The sequence below is a fragment of the Bidens hawaiensis genome, unplaced genomic scaffold (genome assembly GCF_021521415.1).
Source record: "Bidens hawaiensis isolate Kalapana, Puna unplaced genomic scaffold, B.hawaiensis_p1.1 tig00009543_1, whole genome shotgun sequence".
In the NCBI taxonomy this organism is placed as follows: domain Eukaryota; kingdom Viridiplantae; phylum Streptophyta; class Magnoliopsida; order Asterales; family Asteraceae; genus Bidens; species Bidens hawaiensis.
Genome location: NW_027491711.1, coordinates 950,509 through 960,740, shown reverse-complemented (window position 1 = coordinate 960,740; position 10,232 = coordinate 950,509). Strand labels below are relative to the sequence as shown.

At 40.3% G+C, this 10,232-nt stretch overlaps 1 pseudogene across 1 annotated transcript; it reads left to right on the top strand.

The window, feature by feature from the left end:
* Positions 1-2,248: 2,248 nt before the first annotated feature.
* LOC143532789 (heat stress transcription factor B-2a pseudogene) lies at positions 2,249-3,463 on the top strand (annotated as a pseudogene). Its single transcript, XR_013135248.1, has 2 exons — positions 2,249-2,547; positions 2,648-3,463. The product of XR_013135248.1 is annotated as a heat stress transcription factor B-2a pseudogene (transcript).
* Positions 3,464-10,232: the final 6,769 nt, after the last annotated feature.

The window sequence follows — 10,232 nt, the reverse complement described above, 5'->3', positions numbered from 1 at the left end:
AAAATGCTTGCTTAGTGTAACAAGTTTAATTTTCAAGTGGTAATGTCAAGATTCAAGAATTTCTAGAGCATTCATAAAGCTTAAACACTTTCTAAAAAATAAACATGCAAAGAATCTCTAGATTAGTCCAAAGATTGCTTGGTAGTTGTGTATGAAGAAAGTTCTGGGTATCAAGATGATGCATCATGTAAATATACTAGTATTTCTATAGAATAGTCTAAATTAGAATAATCTATAATAACTTTAGTTACATAAGCAACTATGAATAGAAAGGGCGGTCTTTTGAGCACATGAACTCGAAATTCTCAAGCTTACCTTGCAAGTTTTCTTTGTAGCATTCTATTTTTAGTGATAAAGCTTCCTTAACAAGTTGTGCTTTTCGGATCTAGTTGTTTCAAAGTTAAACCAAAGGTTTTTTTATACGATGATGTGTTATAAAAAACATAAAAAAACTAATAATGTAGAACCACTGGATATAGAGTATATAACATCGACAAAATAAAAAGTACAAGCATAAATTAAATTATAGCAAGACTTCTAATCTAAGAATTGTTACATTCTATTTTTAGCGATGGCGCTTCCTTTAACAAGTTGTGGTTTTCGGATCTAGTTGTTTTAGATTGCTATAAAGTTGTGTCAAAGGTTTATTCTATACAATGATATATTATAGAAAAAAATTTTCTAAAAATAAGCTAGAACAACATGATACATATGACAAAATATCGAAAAAAATAAAATACAAGCATAAATTAAATCATACTAAGGATTCCGATCTAAGAATTACAACTTCGTTCTATTCTTAATCTAAATGTTTGGTTTGTCGTATTGAATAATCGGTATGATGACGTGGGCTTGAATCCCACTTACATTACATAGCTCGGAATCGAAGAATCTATAAGCACTAAACCTCAGAAGCCAAGAAGCTACAAACACTAGTTCCTGAGCACGAAAGCTCAGAAGTTAGGAAGCTTGTCATAACGAATTCTAAGCTCATAAGATGAATAGAATACTGCTATAGTAACACTACAATAACACAAGTCAAAAAAGTCAGTGGATGCGACTTAAAGCAAAGATCTGCAAAAGATAAAATGGGAACTCAACGATCCTTGGTTTAAACAAACTTGATGCTTTAACCAAAAAGGGCGAAGTAAAACAAAAAAGATAAGTCTTACCCCTTATGAAAGATGAAAAGTCCGGAAGCAGTCCCATGAGCGGGAAACTCCACGTATAAAAGGAGTGTCCTGTACTTCGTAACATTCATATTCAATATCACACACCCTCTTTCTAATAATATTTTATCTAAAATATAGCTCTCATCAACTAAGTTGTTAAGCCTCTGAGCTACTGAGGCACCACACTATCAACTCACAACCACACCAGTTCATCTAATAACCAGCTCTTAGTTAAGCCGACTAATGTCACTTTAGCTGCTAGCTAACTGTTGGGTTTCAACCACCATATCCATATACTCTATATCTCTAATATACATATCTATATTTACATTTTATGCACTCTTATGGAATAAATCACTAATGTTAAGTGTTGAAAGGTGATCAGAGACCCGGTCTCTAGTCTCTTTCTAACAAGTTTTTTCATGTCAACAAACACAAGCTAGAATGTGATAAGGCTAACTCCTGGAAAGTTCATACCTATCCTAACCTTATTTTTATTTTAACAAAAGTGTAATTTAAGAAATCACTTGGAAATACCAGTCTAGTCTATCTCCTATTTATCTATCTTAAGCACAACCATAGACATGAAAAGAAAGAAAAAGAAAACCTATTAAATGTTGTTAATCATTAAATGTCCGAAAATTCAAAAATCAAATAGACCTATAATTAATTATTGAGCAATATATTGTTGTGTGAACATAATCAACAAACAATATATTAAAAGCAAGATATGATTGGATGAGGTCCCGACCAAAGTTGATAGCGTGTGGGCAATTGGATCCAACCGCCATCAACTTGACACCTATTAAAATCCAATGGAGAAGGAGAAACTTCTGGAAAATGTATTCTCTTTGCGTACCTTCTCGTTCTTTCCTCTTCCTATGCAAATTAGCAAATTCAATTACTCTCTCTCTTTCAATATTTCTCTATCCTCCATTAGCTTCCTACCCACCCAGAACGTTCTAGAATCCTCAAACCTACTCTCCGATCTACCAGTTTTCATCAGATCCGTCAACATTAATCATTCCTTTACCTCTTAATTGATTATGCTGCGGATATTTTCATTTGGAGTTGTTTACGTTTGTTGTGTTATCTAGATTCGTGATTGTTTTAGGCTTTGCTGTTGTTTGTGATGGCTCCCCCACCGGGTGGTGAGTCACCTGGCGTAGATGCGACAGCCAGATCGTTGCCCACGCCTTTCTTGACCAAAACCTACCAGCTTGTGGATGACAAGGCGATCGATGATGTGATTTCATGGAACGAATATGGATCTTCGTTTATTGTCTGGAATCCGACGGAGTTTGCCAAGGATTTGCTCCCGAAATACTTCAAACACAACAATTTCTCAAGCTTCGTACGTCAGCTCAACACCTATGTAAGTTGTTGTGTTAAATTTTGCATATGAATAGTTGCCATATGATCTGTTATTCACATATTTGTACTTAGTTTATTAAGGATTCGGTTAATATTGATAGGGGTTCAGGAAGGTTGTGCCTGACCGATGGGAGTTTTCGAATGATTGTTTCCGTAGAGGTGAAAAGAGACTATTATGTGATATCCAACGTAGGAAGATCACACCAGCTCAACCGGCACAGGTACAGGTACCCGTACCTGCACCTGGTCCGGTTCCAGCTGTTACGGTTGCAGCGGTTGGCTCTCCGCCCGTTAGAACGGTGTCCAGTGATTCAAGTGAAGAACAAGTGTTGTCGTCTAACTCGTCTCGTGGCGCTACGACTAATTTATCTCGAGAAACAACGGCTTCGGGTGGAAGTAATGCCGAGCTTGTTGGTGAGAACGAGAGGTTGAGGAGAGAAAACGTTCAACTTAATAAAGAATTGAGTCGGATGAAGAATTTGTGTTCGAATATATATGCGATGATGTCTAATTACGCCACGGATAAACCGTTGGAAGAGAGCAGTACACCGCAACAACAACAACAGGTGGAAAGGACGACCTTGGAAGCATTAGATCTGTTACCGCTGAAGCGATCAGCGGAGGAGTGTATAGGTATCGGTGGTGGTAGTGGCGATCAGCTAGAAACAATGGAAAGTTCGGGGATCAACCCGAGGTTATTTGGTGTTGCATTGGGTTTGAAACGGTTGAGGGAGGGGGGTTCTTCGGCCGAAGCTGGAGATCAGTACAATGATCTCCGGCTTCAGCAGCCCGGGGTGGATGTTAAATCAGAGCCGTTGGATCGTATGGATCCCAACGAGAGTGGGAGTAGTGTTGATAATCAAGAATCATCTACTTGGATGATGAAGCAATCTCAACGGTCAGATCGTAATGCCTAAGTTGGAATGAAGACTTAGACTTTCTAAGTTTAAAAGGTTAAAAAAGTTGAAAAAGGAAAAGCGTAAATGTGGTAAAAGTTCACACGAAAGAGAGGGCACGTGCGAGTCACGTGGCATGCATATCTATTGATGTCGGCAGACGTGGACCAAGTACCAGAAGTTTCTTGGAGCTTTTTTGCATTTTTCTCAAAATGTGAATTTTTAATTTATCTTTTATATTATTCATAAAAGAGATGACTATTTGAGAATCCACTTTTTTGAAAAGTCAAGATTACAATAGTGAATGTGAACAATTAATAACCATTAATATAAACTGGATTACATCGAAACAGAAGGCAAGCGGGCAACAATTAATTAAACTGATTAAGTAGTAGTTATCAAGTGTCAAAATTGTTGAACCATCTTGTAGCTGTTGTGAAATTATCTTTTATAAATGTTTTTTTGTAACTTTTACATCAGCTTTGAAATAGCCTAAATGTTTCTTTATTTTGTTGCTACATTGATTGTTGACTACAGTATGGATTAAGGGTTAACCATTATGCTCAAGTTATGCTGCATATTAGACATGGTTGAAATAGTTAAAAAGTTGATGCAGTTTGTTAAATCTTACACTTTATAAACCTGACCTTGTCTCTGAATATACAACATGAAATCTCTACAAATATCTATTTATTCAAAAGTTGTGTTAAGAGTCGAAGGACAAACGTATAACATTTAAAAACATTAATAAATATAAATCTTGTCGAATTTTAGAGGTAAATGTCACGTGATGAAATTTGTGAAAAATTTTGTAAGTTACTCAAATATTCAATAATGTTACGATATATTATAGTTTGTTTCTAATTTCTGCTATTAATATATTAAATAAAAAAATACATGCCAACAAATTCATTAGTCAACTAAATGCTACTGATTTTTGACTAACCAAGTTGATACGATTAACGTGTCACAATATGATATTCTAACTTCTCAAATATAAAATCGTTTTGTATAATTAATAGTTTCTAAATGGATAATTACCTTTTACTTTGCTTTGTGTAAATTTCTTTTATGTATTTAATATTGTGACAACTAGATAATTATACTGTCAGTTTGGTTCAAATAAGAAGTTTGATTTTCCTAAGAAGTATAGAAAGAAGGGTATTTTAGTATTAACACTTTAATATTAAAACCCACTTGCTTTAATTTCAAAGCCCACTTAAATTAATTTCAAAAACTCACTTACATAAAACCCACTTACATCTTTACTCATCTCCTACAACCACCACCACTCCACCGCCCACCGCCACCACAACCGTCACCCACCGCTGTCACCTCTCCAAAAAAGTCTATGGAAATTTCGCTGGAAAATTTCATCGGAAAATTCGTCGGCAAGTAATTGGAAAACAATCCTTGAGAAATTTCACCGGAAAAATCGCCGAAAAATTCACCGAAAAGTTGCTGAAAAAAAGTCATCGGAAAACGGCCGTAAAAAAACACAACGGAAAACACTATGAAAAACACAATTTAAAAAATACAATGGAAAAAACACAACGGAAATAAACACTATGAAAAAAAAACACAATAATAAAAACACAATTATATGACACAATGGAAAAAAAACACCATGAGAATAAAAAAACACAATGATAAATACAATTGTATAACACAATTTTGTAAAACACAATTTTGGTAAAACACAATACATAAAAAACCTACTAATTTTTTTTAAATTTTATATAACAATATGGTACTCATATAAAAGATAAAAAGACACTCGTTATTATTGTGAATTTGTTTTTCAATAAAAACGTCGTAAAAAAAGTTATGGACGTTTTAAAATGATGGGAGAATTTGGCATGTGCCTTGCATGTGAGGAGAGAACGTCAACAAATGTGTTATTCCTTTTATGTCCTTCCTCTTATTTTCACAAATGATTTCCACCTAAACTAATCTCAACCCTTCATGTTCAAAATCAATGAACAAAATTACTTCCTATACTTTCTATAAAAATTATATTTCCTATTATAACCTAACCCGTTATAATGTTGTTAATACAGGTTATCGTATTAAATATTGTTACAACTAGATAATTATAATGATGTTAATACAGGTTATTGTATTAACTTGCTCATTATCGTATTTACAAAAATTCTCATATAACTAACAATCACAGCTGATCCCTCAAATTAGTTTCTTTATTATAATACTAATACTGTCTATTGTGAATTATGATAAATGATTTGAATACCATGCAAGCTTTATAAAAAAAAAAGTACTTAACAAAAACTAATGTTTGGTTCCTTTCGAAAGTTTAAGAACGCCGAAGCATGGAAGAACGATAAGCTGGATTTTCTGATACAATCGTTGGACCGGCCACGTAAATGGCCTACATTAATTTTCTTGATCTTATTGCACAACCAGTTTACTAGTTGAACCGGATAACATCATAATATCCTTGGTCGCTTTCTTATCCAAATGATGGAAACGTAGAGATTTTGGATTAAATTTCAGATGTATTTTGATCCACAAACAGCAAAAATCTCATCTATTTTGTGTTTGAAAAACATAATATGCTACAGTGGTCCTTTCACAATTTCACGGACCTGCTTAGTAAAACTTCAAGTGGGCCGTGTAGTGATAGCGATAAGAGAGACCATGGGGTTCAAAGTTTCTCTTGCCTTAATTATGTAAAGTGAAACCATAGATCTGTTGCAAATATTCTTTTCTTACTAACATAGTAAAAAACAGCAAACATAAATGGATGATAATATATTTATAAGTAAAATGAGAAACACGAGTTTGACCGGAGCCAAACGGGTATTTCCACACCGTGTGTGAAGAGGTAGGTCCCAGCAGAGCCCAGTTGGACCCGCAAGACTCACCTTGCAGAGGGACGTCTGCGCAAGGACCAACTGGTTCCGCAGGACCCACCATGCTCAGAGATGAAGACCTTACGCGCAATACGCCAGCTGTTCCCGCAGGGAAAGCCTCCCAATGGTGAAGTACCCCGCCTGTCCCCGCAGCTGCGGATACAAGCCATCAGGGAAGGCTACCCGCACTAATAGCAAGGCTACACGCACAAGGCACTAACTCAATAATTCAGTGTCACCTGAAGGAATGAGCAAGGCGGGAATACTCCCGCCCAAATGAGCCAGTCCGTATGCTTCTGGAAGATCTTTTGTACTATACCTGCCAAGGTATGGACAAAATAGACAAGATCTAACCAAAGCAGCCCATGAACCAATCACAGGGTGACAGCTCACCGACAACAGTACGAGGAGGAGCATGCTCTAGTACTGTTTGTCACTATTAGCCGCTGCCTACTCACCAACCCTTGTGGCACGCACAAAGCCTGCAGTTGGTGGAAAGGGAACAGTACACAGCCGGCCTTATCACTATCAGCCGCTGCCTACCCACCAACCAGCATGGCACGTGCGTAGCCCATAGTTGGTAGAACAGGAATATTCTACAGCTGGCTGTACCTGCTTGGAAACCTACCTTCGGCTATAAATACTCCAACACCTTGGAACGGTATCATGATCTGGTATTTTACCTTCACTAGCTATTTCTCTCAATATACACTTATATTCAGAGCAATCTAGTCTGATTCTCACGCCGGAGGGTGGTCACAAGGAGGAACCCCCCCCCCCTTCTTAGTGACGAGCTCACGGTGTCTGTTTTGCAGGTCATCTGAAGAACATCCTTCTTAGCCGGACCTAACCCTCGTGGGAAACATTACTTAACCCCCAGATTATCCATAATCTACTCGGGGTCACCTAGTGTTTCTTCATTAGCGCCATCCGTGCATAAAAGCTAGAACTAATTCAGTTTTTTCAAAACTTCTGAAAAAATGGTTAACGTTACTCCGGTCCCAAGGCCAGTAAGTGACCAAGAAACCCCGGTAACCACAACCCCAGCTACTGGGGGAACACCGGCGGTTACACAAATTTTACGAACACTACCCCGGTTACCCAAGCCGGGGCAAGTGCAGTAAACAATATTTCACTGGGGTTCACTGATGCCCAGTTGGAGAAACAGACGAGGCTCCCTCGCCAAACACTCGATCAAGTTAAGGCGTGGGCCGAAGCACGTTAGAAGGAATTCCAAGCTGAGTTGGATGAACGCTTACGTTCACTCCAACAGGCTGACGAATTCGGAAGCACTCGACAACAGTTCAACATGAACAGTGAGTGCGAGTACTCGGACGATGATCGGGAGGAATCCGACACTGACGCGAACCCTCGCCATAGGGCGAAAGGGAAGCGTAAAGAAACGGACTTCCAACCAAGAAGGAATTTCGGAAAAACCTTCAAACCAAGGAACGCGGGGGGAAACCCACGCGACTTCTCCAAAACCTTTAGACCAACTGCTGCAAATGCGGGAACATCCAAGTTTGCAAGGGACATTGCGGAAGCAATCGCCCCGAGAAGTGCCAAACAGATGTCCAACATCGGCACTTATGATGGTCTATCCGACCCAGACGATCACTTAAACAGATTCATAGCGGGGGCAACCGTCAGTAACTGGACGGAACCCACGTGGTGTTATATGTTCCAGATGACGCTGGTTGGAGCGGCCAGGGCGTGGTTTGATCGTTTACCGGTCCACCACATCTATGATTGGGCAGACTTTCAACACAAGTTCAGCCAACACTTCAGTCAACAGAGGAAATATACTGAAGAGCAGTGGACGATCCTCAACTGCGTGAGAGAGGAAGATGAATCTTTACTAGACTTCATCACTCGCTTCAACTCCAAAAAGCTGAGTCTGGGCAACATAAATGAAGATCTTGTTCGCGCCGCTTTCATCCAGGGCGTCGAATACCCAGAGCTTATCCGCACATTGACGGGTAAGGACGGCATGCCATCCACATGGGATGCCATCATGACGGCGGCCAAGCGCTTTGCCGAGACGGAGAAGCAACTGGGTAGGGATCTTCCCCAGAGTACACATCTCTACACGCAGAGGACCAGAGAAAACAATGTTCGGATCGCCCGGCAGAACAAAAAGAGGAAGCTAGGTATTTGGCAGTCAAGGGTAAACTTTGACACCTCATCCAGCTCTCGCCCTCTTGTTGGCGGAAGGGATAACACGCACCCTTCAAGCCGAAAACACCGGTGGACGCCACTCACCAAAAGCGTCACGAAGATATTTGCCACCGAAAAACTCTCATGGCTAAAAGCTCCAATGATCCGGCAACGACCTAATGCGGATCAGAGCAAATCCTGTGACTTCCACGGGACAAAGGGTCACAGTACAGAGGAGTGTACATCCTTGAAGGATATTGTTGAAACATTCGTCAAGGATGGAAGACTTGCACACCTTGTGGCATCAATCAAGAATGGAGGAAGGAATGATAACCGGTAAAAGGCAACGGACGAAAGCCCGTTGACATCAGCATCCACATGGTTCATGGCAACATCAGAGGAAGAAAAAGACGAACGACAGAACCATGCGAATGGAAGGAAGCTGAGGTGCGCTTCCTGCGAGTGCCAGGAGGACCCAGCAAGGAAGGCCCTATCGTCATCAAAATCCAGCTGGGGCATTACATAACTTCCAGCACTCTTGCTGACAACGGCGCCTCGTCAACGGTTATGTACAGGCAGTTCTTCGACAAGCTAGACGACGAAGACAAAGAACGCCTGGAAACGGTTTACGCCTCAATGGAAGGGTTCGACGGCAGCACAAACACCCCCCTGGGTATCCTATCTTTCCCCGTCATTCTCACGGACGGGAAATACTCCCGCACAGAAGACGTGGACTTCGTCGTAATGAGGAAGCCACATCACACATACGACATTCTCTTCGGGAGAGACGGGATGGCAAGATTCAACGCCGTGGTATCTTCAGTCCACGGCATGATGAGATGGCCAACTGCTGAGGGTGTAGCGATGATCACCGGTATCCCCCAGGTATGCATCGCATCCGTCTCATCTAAACCCAAACCAAAGATGGCTAAACCAACCATTACCGAACCAGAAAAATGGGCCCTCAATGGCAAATACCCTGACCAGGCTGTTACAATTGGCCCAACAATCGCTGATCCTACGCGCACCTTACTCAAACGCTTACTATAGAGAAACGCTGACATCTTCGCGTGGACACCAGCTGACATGACTGGTGTACCTCGAAGTAAAGCAGAGCATAAGCTCAAGTGTGACCCGGCTTTTACGCCAGTCATACAAAAGCGCAGAGTAATGGGGGCGGAACAGGCTAACGCGTGTAGAACCCAAGTCAAGGAACTCCTTGACGCGGGCATCGTACGCGTTAGTAGATATAAAACATGGGTTGCAAATCCCGTTATGGTACCGAAGGCTAACAAACAATGGCGCATGTGTATAGATTTCAAAGATTTAAACAAAGCATGCCCCAAAAATTGTTACCCGTTACCCGAAATTGACCTCAAAGTGGATTCATTAGCACCGTTTCGCCTTAAATGCTTCCTTGACGCATATAAGGGGTACCATCAAATCCACATGGCTGTAGATGATCAGGACAAAACCGCATTTCGGACGCCCGATGGCACATTTTGTTATCAAATGATGCCATTCGGACTTAAGAATGCAGGGTCCACATACCAACGCCTGATGGACAAAGAGTTTCATGCCCAAATTAGGAGAAACTTGGAAGTCTACATGGATGATTTGGTCATCAAAAGCCCTGAGCCAGAAGCGATGTTGAAAGACATCGAAGAAACTTTCAACACGCTCAGAAAGATAAACATGAAGCTCAACCCGAGCAAGTGTTCCTTTGGGATGGAAGAAGGGAAGTTCTTGAGAGTCATTGT